Here is a 13,069-nt window from a genome sequence, read left to right on the forward strand (position 1 = left end):
AAAGTCAGCAGCCTATGTGTGCTTTTTAAGAAGGCCATGATATGCTGTGAAGAGAATTAGAATCAGGGGCCCTGTGATGTGTGCAAGGATGCATGAACAATCTGGGTGTGTTGCCAGCAGTTTTAAAGTTTTACCACTGTCATATGAGGACAGCAATACTGTAGTGGCCTCTGGTGTAGCAGGCACTGTGTGCAGTGCAGAAAGTGTGGGTTTGAGGGAAGATTTTAAGGAGGAGGCAGAGAAGAGGCTTTATGGAGTAGTCCAGAGGTGTCTTCCAGGTGTAAATGTGCAAAAGAAAGATTATAAGAGTTAGTAGTAGGTAAAAATATTCGTAGGGGGGCAGACATGAACTTGGAGTGGTGAAAGGAGGACAGAAGAGATGAGCATAAAGGTTTGAAAGACAGGCTGAGAATATGTTGAGAATATACAACAGACCCAGAACCGAAGCTGTGTCAACTCTGTGTGATGCAGCTGGGAGAGCAATGGGGAAAGACACCAAAGGGGGCTGGAGGAATCTGAATATGGGCCAGGGGACTGATGGTAGCAGTGGCATTTTGTACTGGGCTGAGGGGCTAAAATGGATGTCAGGCAAGATTTGGGTTGTCATGTAAAGAAAGGAAGAGGCAGATGTAGGGAAGGGCAATGGAGGTGAAAAGTGGATGGCCATTACTTGCTGTTCATTATTCTGTGAGACAGTTAAGCAGTGAATCAATTATGATACCAAGCAATTGTGTAGATAATGAGTTAAGCAATGAGGCAGTTATATAGCAAATCATTTCTGATATTAAATAAAAATGGGGAGAATCAACAGCAATATGAATCAATTATGCAGAGAACTATTACCAAAGTCAGTCGGTTAAGAAGAGAAACAGTTATACAGCAAGAGAATGAATAAATTAATTATCAAGTGGGACCATAATGCTGAGAATTAATTATGAAGAATCTTCCTTTGTGATAAGGGGCACGTCTGAGGCAGCTTCATGCACAGAAAAAAATCCAAAACAAAACCATAAAAACAGGTGCAAAACTAATGAAGACACGAGTCCTGCACCAGTTGTCCGACCCTTTGTGACATCCTCTCATCTGTCTCTTTGAGCTAGGCTAAACCATGTTGCAGTAGGTTCTGAAGCCATTGCAGAAGCAGAGCAGAGGAAGCCTGTCTCTCCACCAAGCCTCCCCTCACTGGGAACGTGGACATGAGATTAAGGAAGTTCAGAGATGACTGTGGCTCTGACAGGTATAAGGAGCTCATGGACTCTGGATTCATCTAAGCAGCACAGAGAGGCTCAGGGTTCTTTACGGCCCACAGATTACTCAGAGTCAAACTGTACTTTCTACCAAAGAGACTGAAAGCTGGATTCTCCTCTACCTTGCATTGCTTTCCACCTCTAAAAAATAGGTGTTAACCATCAACAGAGAAATGCTTCCATTTTTTCAGTTGTCTTTACAGTTACAGCTGGATGAAAAACAACCAACCTGATTGGATACTATGCTCACTGATAGTGTCAAGTGTAAGGAGTCTGCTTCAAGAGACATCTGTCTTACTTTAAACAGATAAAAATGCAAGGCAGCCTCAAGGTGGTGGAAAACAAATTTCCAAGTCTTAATTCCTGTGGTATCAATTAAATATATTGATTTATATAGGGGACACAATATGCTGTATCATTTTTTTCTTAAAAAAAAAAGCTAGATAAGCTAAACCCCAAAAACCCTGGAAGACAGAAAGGAATCTGTAAAATCTTTGAGAGAACAATGTGTTTTACCAGTTAAACTCTCAAACCCTTTACCTAGACAACACTTCCATCTAATCCTGTGATAGATTGGTGTGACTTCTGGATCCAGCTGAGAAGAAATGCTATACTAGATTCTTCCAACTATTATCTGTTCCAAGTCTAGTTGGATTCTTAAGATGGCTGGCAAAAAGCCACTCTTGCTGCTCCTGTTCCCCCGCCCCCCCAAGGTTAAGGTTGCTATTTCTCACTACAGCTCAGAAGAGCAATAGTGAAGAGGTCTGTCTGTCTATAGGTAACCAAACCTATAGCCTCCCCTTTGGCCAACGCTGCAGTGCAAGCACATAATATTCATGTCTAAAACATGTGTTTTCACACAAACAAGTCAGATATAGGTTCAATTGAAGGAATTATTGTTTTTTCCAACAAGATTTAGTGTTGCATTTGCTGGTTAGAGAGATAAGTTATATGGTATGTTCTGATGATAAAAACATAAACATGGTAATAGATATTAATTTGTTTTCAGCAAAAGTATTGTGAAGCTAGTAACAGAAACTTCTTAATGCATTAGCCAATTCTGTTAAAAAGCATAATAAAGAAACATGTGAAATAGAAAAATATGACATAAAAGTAAGTTTATAGGAAAATGGGATCTGCTGAAGCTGAAGCAGATAGATGTGGTTGGATGTGATGCCACCCTATATCTGTTCAGCCGTGTTAAAAATGCTGTAAACTCCTATTTTCATCTGAATTAGATAATGTTAGCTTCAGCTCTAGGTAGTTGCTCCTATCTGTGGCTTTCTGTCATGATTTTGGAACAGCACATCAGAATCAAATCTTGCACATGCAATTGGTATTAATTGCACAGGATTATCTCTAAGGCGGTATGACAAGACCTTTATGAGGGTCAGGACTGCTGAAGTTAGCACTGCTTTTATAAGCACTCAGCCAATGCAAGTGGGCACTATGCAGGTACAGTATACACATTAATAGAAAATATTCTGTGTGGAAAGTATGCAGAAATTATAAAGGCAAGAGATGCAATTTCAGCTGCATTAGTCTGCAATTTCAGCTGTATTAGTCTGCTGCTTGTACTGTTTCTTTATTTTGGAGGAATGAGCAGGGGCAAAGCTGCCAGTTACAACTAAACATTTCCTCTTTTTTTTTTTTTTTCCTTTAAGGTATGAAAACTGGAATCAATATTACTCAGTTATTCACACAGATGCTTTTTGTTGGTCGTTGCATCTACATTTATAATTTTCATCAGGCCTCTAGGGTTTTTTTTAAGGTTCCTGCAGACTTTTCCTCATTTTCATTTCAATTAAAAACTCAGTTTTAGGGAGCAGGGCAAACTGTGGCATGCTCTGTGCAAAATGGCTCAAACTGGGTGTTAGCTTTCAAAATGGGCTTTCAACACCATTAGTTTGTTTCTTTCACTTCCGCTTTCTTTCCAAACATCTCCATCCTAGAATTATCTTCTATTAGAACTATGGAGTTTGTTTGGCTGAATTTAATCTCATGTTATGGGTTTAATGCTGTCTTAGTGTTAAACCTTCTTTGTTTCTTATCTCAAATGATGTTTTAAGGTGCTTAAAACTAAAAATTATGTATACACCTCAAGAGAAAGATGCAGAAATCCTGAATGTCTGCCGTCATTCTGAGTTACAGTGATGACTGACATTTTAGGTAACACTGTTGTTCTTTGGCAACACTGATCAGTGTTCAAAGAGTTTTAAAGCTGTGGACAGAGGGTGGAAATTTTGCCAACATTAATCAGAAGAAAAACTCATGATCTTGTTTACAAAAACAGGGACAAGGGGGAATAAACAACCTTGTTTCCTTTCATGTAACTCCTGAGTGGGTTTTTTTATCCTTTGACAACAAGCAATACCTTTGGTTGTAGTTGCACTTGAGGAAATTGCTTTTCTTAACTTTGACCTGCCTCCTAGCAGCCTTCAGTATTTGCAGATGTCTTTAGTACATCTAGACTAGAGGCTGGCTCTGGACCCAAGGCTCTGTGGTTGATAATTATTAATATATTGCTGGATGCTGATAATGTACTGTCTTGTTGGATTCTTTTTGCCTCCATTGAAACATGCAAACTCTATAGCCCGGAGAAGAAGAGTTTCTCTTTTGTGTAATATTCCGTATGAACTGTAGATTGACTGAACTGGTTATAGAAGCATTTTCTGGACAATTGCAGTGTTTCAATTCAGAAAACTTTAGCTTCTAGGCAGATGCCTGTTAACTGACAGTGAAGACCCATAAAGACACAGCCAACCCAATGTCCTTGAGGACATGTAATCAAACTCCTTCTGAGCCTGGAAGCTTTATTTGTTTAGGAGTGACCAATGACTCCACAAACTCTGAGAAATGCCGATGAGGTCCACGATGTGCTTTCTGAAATGTCAGTTGCCTTTTAGAAGTCACACAGACTTGGTGAGGGCTCAGAGAAGACAATCCATGCAAGGAATGGTGCATCGGCAAGACAGATGCAAGCATAAGTTACTTAAAATACCCTAGATGCTTTGTTTCTTCTAATCATGACTTAAATATGAGACCTGGTCATAGACTCCCTGGGGAGGTGACATAAATGACAGAAACTGACTGTACGTCTGGGCTGAGATTGGTTGCTCTACAGAGCACTGTAGACTCATCCAAAAAGAGGGAATGTTCCCCTCTACAGCTGACATGAAGAGTGATCTCTGCTGGGGTGCACTTGGAGTGACTCACGGGAGGACCGAGATACAATTAGCTTTATAACCATAAAAATTGCATAAAACAAATGCCCATGTATTTGGAAAAAAACATGAAAATGTCAACATCACCTAGAACTTTCCAAAAATAAATATTGTGAGGCCAAAAGACCAGGAAGAAGACATCTTTAACTTGTGATAGATAACTGCTTAACTATTCAGAAAGAGAAAGGAAATTACCAATTAAGAGTGAACTCCCTTTTCTTTAGGATTCTGCTAGACCACTTTTTAATTCCTTTTTACATAAAATGCAGATCACTCAGAAAATAAAACTTCACTCCCTAACTTCAAGGTATTATGAATTAATGCTATGGCTGAAAGAAGTAACATGTTTCCTTTCATTACTGACCAATAGTCTAGGTTATAACATTTTGTAGCATTTCCAGACGAGAGAAAGCAGTCCAATAAAAGATTTTGCATCAGTAAGGTCATTTGGGGACATAACTGTTTGAAACATTTTTGGCAATATGTAAAAAGAGATTACAGTTCTGGGTGCCTAGTTGTTTTGAGATAGATCTTGCTTGTATAGGAACTTTTCTACTCTGCACTGAAGTGTCAAATTTCATTACATTAAAAAAGAGTACACATTGTAACAGATGGCAAAAAGGCCATTGAATAATTTTTAATAATAGCAGAAAGTTGATTGCTTGTCAGCAGAAAATACCTTTCCCAGAATTGGCAGAAACCCTACAGAATATCCATGTTGTTGGTGTAAGGTTCAAGCTGGTTGATTTTGTAAAAATCTGACAAAAATAATCTTTGAATTAATCTAAATACATTTAGGTAAGGTACAGCTGCTGAAATGAGTACCTAATTGATGTGAAATGCTGCCAGAGTGCCAAAATGAAAAAACGGATTTTAAAAAAATGAAATTACTTCAGTTATGACTTGGCCATCTGAATAAGCAAGGTGCTCTGGCTTTTGGAAGAGCTTTTTATGAGTTTATACACACAGAAGACTTTCATTTCACATCTTTTCATTGGGAGTATTATGTAGATATGTACTCTGCCTGCTAAACACTAATGAATATCCTTTTTGGAACCGCTGTGAGAAATGGCAATATTATTATAATAATTCCTGTATTGCAGAGGTAAAGCCCCTAAATTATTGTTGCTGACTTTTTTTTTATTTTTCCATCTATTTTTATCAACAAGGAAAAGCCCCTACAATTCAGTAGGACAAGTGGAAACTCATTATACATTTAAGTTATCTCAGTATTGTTAAGGTTACTGTGAATGTCTGAAAAAGTTTGACATTTTTTGCTTTATATGCTTTTCTCCTGAAGGAATGGTAAATGATGTATGTGCTTTTTTTTAACAAAACAAGGTAAAAAGTTACTTTATATTTTAAAAAACAGACTTTATGTTTAAAACAAAGAAACCCTAAATACTGCTCCTAAGGAAGATCATTCAATTGGCAGTGCCTGAAAAAACTAGTTGGCCCAAATGACTAAATCATTACATCTTTTCAGATTACAATGCTGTGTTCACAATATCACTCAGAAGGTGATTTAAAACTTTCAGCAGAACTATTTCCATGAAGTAATTAGATTTTTTTGTATAACTCTAATCCAAATAAACTCTTTTAAATGCAATAGAAGCTGATAGCCATAATTTCTGTCTTAGGAGAGACCCTAACCTAGTAAGGACCCGGCATTTTTTGTTATATCTTTACTTTCCTACAGCTGTTGATAGGAAAATTATCTCAATATTTTCTATCCACTGTGAGTCTTGTTCTTCTTATTTTGATATAATATTGAAGATATGGATAGCTGGAAGAATAGATGTAATTTCTCAAGTGATAGAAACAGAGAAAAACAGGGGAATCTCACACACACACTGATGCCACCCATCTTTGCTGTGTCAACAAAGTCACTTGAAGTCTGAAGGCCTTTCATGGAGTTTACATCTGGCCTTTTGGTTCTGGAACTCATCGAGGTCTCAAACTCTGAAAGATATCATCCTATCTGTTGGCCCTGTGGATTCAGTATAATGACCCTCATTTTTCCCTGAACAGGAGTGTGCTTGGGGAAGAATCTCAGTGATACAGAAATGTGATTCCAGCTTTTCATTTGCCAAGTGTATTTTTAACTATTTATTTTTGAGTGGCTGCTCTGCACTTTGCTTTAGTGATATTTTTATAAAGATAATTTGTAGCTGTGTAAAAGGTGCTGAGGATGCACTTGCAGAACCCTTTTGTACATATGCAAAAATAATGAATAAATAAATAAATGCTCCTTTCACATGACCTCATCAAGAGCAAAGCCAAATTCTCGCACTAGAAAGCCAGCTGAGCAGAATTTTCCAAGTGCCTGTATTACAACATTATTTTTATTCCCATTGCATCTCAGGGCCCTAGTCACAGACTGGGATATTGCAGTGCTAAGTGCCACACCAAAATGAAAAGGATGTCTTTGTTCCAAGGGGCTTTTATAACAGCAGTGGTCGAAACAGAGCAATGTCTGTCAGTAAGACCCAGGAACATTTTTGTGAGTGTGGAAGTGTGTGTCAGCAGTTTCTTTTTACGTCGGCTTGAGGACAGATGGGGTAGGTGTGATGACATCTGAAGTTCCATTTCAGATGCTGTGTAAAAACTCATATGTAAATGCTTCAGAAGAATCAAGCTGTACACTCGCTGTACTTTGAAGAGGTAAGTTAAAAACCAAATGCTAATCAGCCAGCTATGCAGAGATGAAGTGGGGACAGTCAGCTCAGGTTTTCAAGTCAGCATTGCTGAGGCATTTTGCTTATGTACACACTTGTGATCTTGTTTTCTATGACTACAACCATCTGAAATTTTGCATAGCTGCAGACTGAACATCTGCATAAATCTGAATGAAAGATTTAAAAACAAATAAGAAGATTATGTAGCAAAACCACATATTTGTTGCAGCATTTTGGAGCTCAGACACAAAAAATCAGACACATTATATGAGACTAACAATATAAAACTGTGTTTTCAATACATATAACCCATCTGGACATTAACTTTTATCACCTGTATTTTCCAGATTGAACTGAAGGAGGCACACTACTAGGAGCAAGGAAATCATTATGAATTGTTCGTCTAGTACTGAAGACTCCACATAGTTCCAGTGACTGGACAATGAGGACATGTATTTGTGGAGGTAAAGGCAAACGGGCTCATCTCTCAAATCCCATGGTCGTGGTTGCCCCAAGGAACCCCAAGGCTTCACTAGCCTGAAGTTGACAGCTGTCCTCTCATTGGGAGAAAAGGATTTTAGCTCTTGGATCCCTGTGGCAACTGACAGTCCCCAAATTTGCAGGAGTGCAGGAGACTTCAAGGTCCTATACACTGAACTTTCCTTCATGCAGTCATGCTCTGGCCATTTCTGCATCTCAGGTCATTTGTGATACCCTTCCAGGCTGTGATTGTACCCTGCCATGTGCCCTTCCTTGTTTACACACATGAAGTTAGAGAAATGCACATGACCTGAGGCTGCATGGGAGAAAAGCAAGCACATCTCTTCTTTATCAAATGGAAAAATAATCTCTTATAAAGTGATTTTTTACATATTGATTTTCCTTTGGCAAGAAGCACACATTGTTGAAATTACACACATGTCTTGCTTTCTTCATTTCCTATGATTTTGAGGGAGTAACATTAACAGAGAGGCAGAGAAATGAATCTGGGATCTGGGAAACTTGAGAGTAGTTTAGAACTAGAAAGGGAACTGCAGCTTTAAATGGCTGCCTCGTCCCTTTTCATTACTAGCACTTAGAGTCCTAAGTGACATTGGGCTCCATTTCCAAAAAGTACAACTAAATGCAAGACAGTTTACACAAAATCTCAATTTTTACCTGATGGGGTAAAATGGAAATATTTTTGGATTGACCAGAATGAGAATGTTTTTGTTCCACTGAACCAAATTATTTCATGCTAGATCAGAGGAGAACATATCTGGGCTGCCAATACTGATGTTCTGCATCAGCTAGTTTATCTCTAGATCAGGATCTTTGCCTAGATTAAACCCTGGTACTATACCACAGTGTGCCTGTAGACTGCACCAGCCCTGACAAGTTTGTTAGCTGGAGTGTGTTTGGAGGGGATGGGGTAAGGGGAAGGGGACCCTTGGGCAGTTCAGCTGGGCACTATTCCATTTGGAGAATGTTGAAACTTTTCAGTGAAATTAAAATGCAGCTGGAATTGGCTTTTTGAATGCTAGAAGTGCAGCTGGGAAGTAACTGGTGGGTTAAAACTGCAGATGAAAAGCCGTGGGCACTTGCAGCAATTAAGTAGTCTGGAGTCTTTCAGAGAATGAGCAAAAAACCACACATTTTAAATACAGAGAAAATACCAGGCAAATATATCTCTGCAGGTTTTTCCTGGCACTTTATTTCATCAAACAGCTAGTAATGCTAGTGTTCATACCCTATATATAAATTTTTCCCAATGATTTTTCTTTAAAAAGAGGTCATTTGAAAAAATTATGGTTGAAAAGAATAACTCACAAGCCAACATCAGCAAGCCCCTATTTCAGGGTGTCAATTAGATGGCTACTTTTGCCCTGCTGGGTGGCTGACAATATGCAGTTAAATTATTACAATACGCAGTTGAAGTCATTACTGGCCTCCTTTGCTTCTTCCTCCATCAGCTTCTATTGTCTTTAACATAAGCTCTGGTAATTCTTCCACTGATTTGAATAAATAATAATTACAGTTCAGTAATCCTTGTTATAGCATTGCCTAATTAGTCTCTGTAGATGACTTAAGGTTTAAATCATGAAGATAGAAATGAATTAAATATAGGATAAACAAAACCCTCACATGAAATATCTTTCTCTCCAACATCATAGAAATGTTTCTCAAGGAACTATGGAAAAAAAATTTTGAAAAGCATTTAAACTCATTTTCCTGGACAACTGCCAACTAACTCTTAATTTGTCGACATTTTTATTTTTCTCTCTTGGGTCTCAAGTGGAAGATGGACCATGTCTTGATATGTAGGTGACATTTTTTATCTTGAAGTAATCTTCTCCTAGGAATGATGCTGCATGCACAAAACACCCAACATCCAACAGACCAAACTAAACTCTTCTATGAGTGTATTAAAGTCTATGGAGTTACACACAAATGAATTTAGCCCAATGAAGCGTTCTGGAGAACAGAGTGAAGCCTATCAGACTACATACAACAAAGTAGAATATCAGAGCTGCACAGCTGGACAATTTAATTCTATTTTCATTTCAGCTTGAAAGCTTCTTGCTTGCTAGTTTCTATTCTGCATAGCTTTTTATACGACAGCCATCACTACAAGATCTGAGTACCTTCCAATAATGCATTAAATAGTGTGACTAACATCTGGTCCAAGTTTGTTTTCTCATCTTCTCTAATGCTCTGGGAAGTTCTGTTTATAATAAATAATTATCGTGAGGAAAGACATTTGTCCCTTAAGACATTAAAGAAGAGAAGCAGCATTTTTTACACAGATAATAAAATATTTAGGGGAAAGCACACTTCTTTTCTACAATTCAGAAATACAGCTTTATATGTTTAAAAAGTACTTTCCACAAATGTCTCAGGAAGAACACTTTGCAACACTAATGCATTCCTAATGCCCTCTGTACACAGAATTATGTCAAGGCAAAATCTTGGGAGAAGAAGCTGTGTAGTCAAATTGGTAGGAATCAAAGCTCACATCCTTGTGGAAGATGCTTGGCCATTTCTGAGACTGGCAAGTTGAGAGCAGAGCAGGAGGGGAGAGTTTAAGGCTTGGATCATGTCTGATCCAGGGCCAGCTGGAGTAGACAGCAGGAGTTTCCACATAGCTCCTCTTTTTCCAGAGTGGGAAGGAGTTGAGTAAAATGTTCACGCAAATGAAATCAGAAATAAAGAACTTGGGATTTGAGCAATCCCCTTATGAATGAGCAGTGTACTTTGCTCGTGACACAAAAAGAAATCTTAAAAAAAATGAAAAAGAAAGATGAAGAAATGATCAGAGAGAGCAGAAATAGCATGTTGCACAAAGTGGCTGAAAGCCCTGTGTGAATTCAAACCCCAGGCTCAGTTCTTTTGAGACATCTAACAGATAAATCACGCTGTTGTTTGATCATCTACATTTGAATCTTATACTTCAAATTCAGATGAATCTTAGCAAGCTTAGGAGTTGTTACTCCCTAATTTGAATTCAATTGAGTAACATCTGTGCTGAGAAGCTAATTGCACAGATTTTTCAGTGGTCTTTATGTGAAGTTTTTCCTCTTATCCATTTAAGAAATGAGGCTTTTGTTAGCTCTGCAGATAACCATGGTTCAAATTCATGCCTATCATTAGCATCTTCTTTCTGTTTGTTGTTGTTTTTCCATCAGGTGTTTATGTGAGTTTGATTCCATCTTCTTACACAGTAATGCAAGACAACAACCCCCGTTTCTGTTCCAGCTCTTTCTCTTTTGTACTGCCTCTCCCTGCAGTGTAGGTGCTTCTGCAAGCCCTAGCTCTGTTTTTGCAGAGGTTTCTGTTGACTTTGGATTCTCTGTGATACAATTTTTTTCAGTAAGGTTTTATAAAAACCCAGTAATTTAAACAAAAAATTAAGGTAGAGCTGGGAGTCTGAAATTCAAGATGAAGTTGCCCCCAAATTTATCCATCTTGGAAGAGTGTCTGGGTATGGTTCAAACCACTTCGCTGTACTCACTTCTTAAGGGGTGAATTGATACAAGATTTTTCATCAGGCAGTTCACACTGAATAATTGACAGCTCTGAGGGCCTATGTATGTTCTGCTAGCAGGAAGGATCGGTCTAGCTTCTGAGAAAGTGGTCAAGGGGTCAGGAACGTTGGTGACACAAAGAAGTTGGTACTGATGGAATAACATGAAGGTAGTGACAGCACTTTCTGCCTAGTGCTGAAAAGGAGCTGTAAGCTCACCTCAGTTGCACCACTGGAACCCAAAGATGCCACAGAGTACAGAAACTTGCCAGTGACTGTAATCTTGCAGTCAGTAATTTCAAATGATAGGTAAAATGTAGTTCAGAGAAGCTGTGATTTATTTCAGTAGATCCCATACCTTAGAGTCCTGTATTTTATCACTGAACCCATACACAAGACCGGTCTTTGTAGATATTTGTGATAACTGCTATAAATATGTTCAAATGGGACCAGACCCTGCTGTTTGGTAACATGAATCTCCTCCTCTTCACTCCCGAGGGAGCTGCAAACACAGAATAACACCCAGCTCAAACTTACTCACTTTTAGCTTGGTGTGGTTTTCCTGCTTATAAATTCTCTCACTTTTGTTAGAAAAATACATTCTTCTCCTTTCTCTAAGAATTGTATTCTTTATATGTTATAGAAATAAAGAGCCACTGTTGCATCCTGCATTGTTTTTAACAGGGAGTTTGCTGGTAAATGGAGGAGACCAAATTCTTAAAATAAACTGAATTTGGAAGTATAGAGCTAAAGGCAGAAGCATTTCAAGAAACAATTAGAACCCATTTTGAAAATGCAAAGACATAAAAATAAACAAAGCAGCCAGCCTAAATTGGCTTTGATCCCCTATGCTCCAGCATTGCTTTTTGATCTGTGGCTTTTCAGTGAGGTAGAAGAAAGTTTTTATCAAAAATATTCCTATCATTTAGGCACAGTAATAACCTGCAATCTACAGGCTTTCAGGACTCAGAGAGGTTAGGTAACCACCTTTTGTTCAGCTCCTCATTCTCTATCATTTTCAATCTAAGCACCTAAGACAGAATGTCACAGAAACCTATGGGTTGGTTTCTATTTGAGCTGATTTAAACAATGCTAAGTGCTTCAAATATGTATATTACTATATTTAAAGATCTCCATAATGAGCAGGAGTATATCAGTGATTTACACATCTTCTATTACCATCATCCACACTGATAAATATCTCCAAAATCATCTCCATCTCTTGTCAAAAGCATTTTGTTTTCACATGTTCCATATAAAATTTGTTGATGATTTCTAAAATGCAAATGAACTGTGGCCAGGTAGATAGATTTATCTTACCATAATATTATGACAGTTTACTTAATCATTTTATTGTGTGAACTGTGAAGATTGCTGCTGCTGTGGAAACACAGCAGAAGGCTGAAGAATGCACAAAGGCAGTCAGCACTTGTGGAAGGTAAAGATGTGATGCTTTGTATTGCTGCTATAGTCTTAAGGGGGGAAAAAGGGGATGATCTAAAAAAATCCCCCAAAGACTCATTAAGAAGGATTCTTTTTGCACATTAGTGTATTGTGCTAAATTTACTTACTGATTTTGATGTTAATAGCGACCAGTACTAATGAAAAGCTTATGCAACACCAGTGAATTTAGTAAAATTAAAATACAAATAAAAAAACATTTTAAGGAGTTAGATTACACCAAACTGTAATTACTAATTCAAGATTACACAAGACTGTAATTAACAGTTCAATGTTACAAACACTATCAAAAGGCAACTGATGACACATTTACAGTACACACAAACACCATTGCTAGCAAAGTTTTGATACCATATTTTTTTTTCTTTTTTGCTAGTGGTTCAAATGACTTAGGTAAACTGAATGCCAGTAGGGAAATCCAGCCAGGTTAATGCTATCTACTGTGTTCCAGTTCAA

Source organism: Motacilla alba, chromosome 2 (genome assembly GCF_015832195.1).
Source record: "Motacilla alba alba isolate MOTALB_02 chromosome 2, Motacilla_alba_V1.0_pri, whole genome shotgun sequence".
Lineage (NCBI taxonomy): Eukaryota > Metazoa > Chordata > Aves > Passeriformes > Motacillidae > Motacilla > Motacilla alba.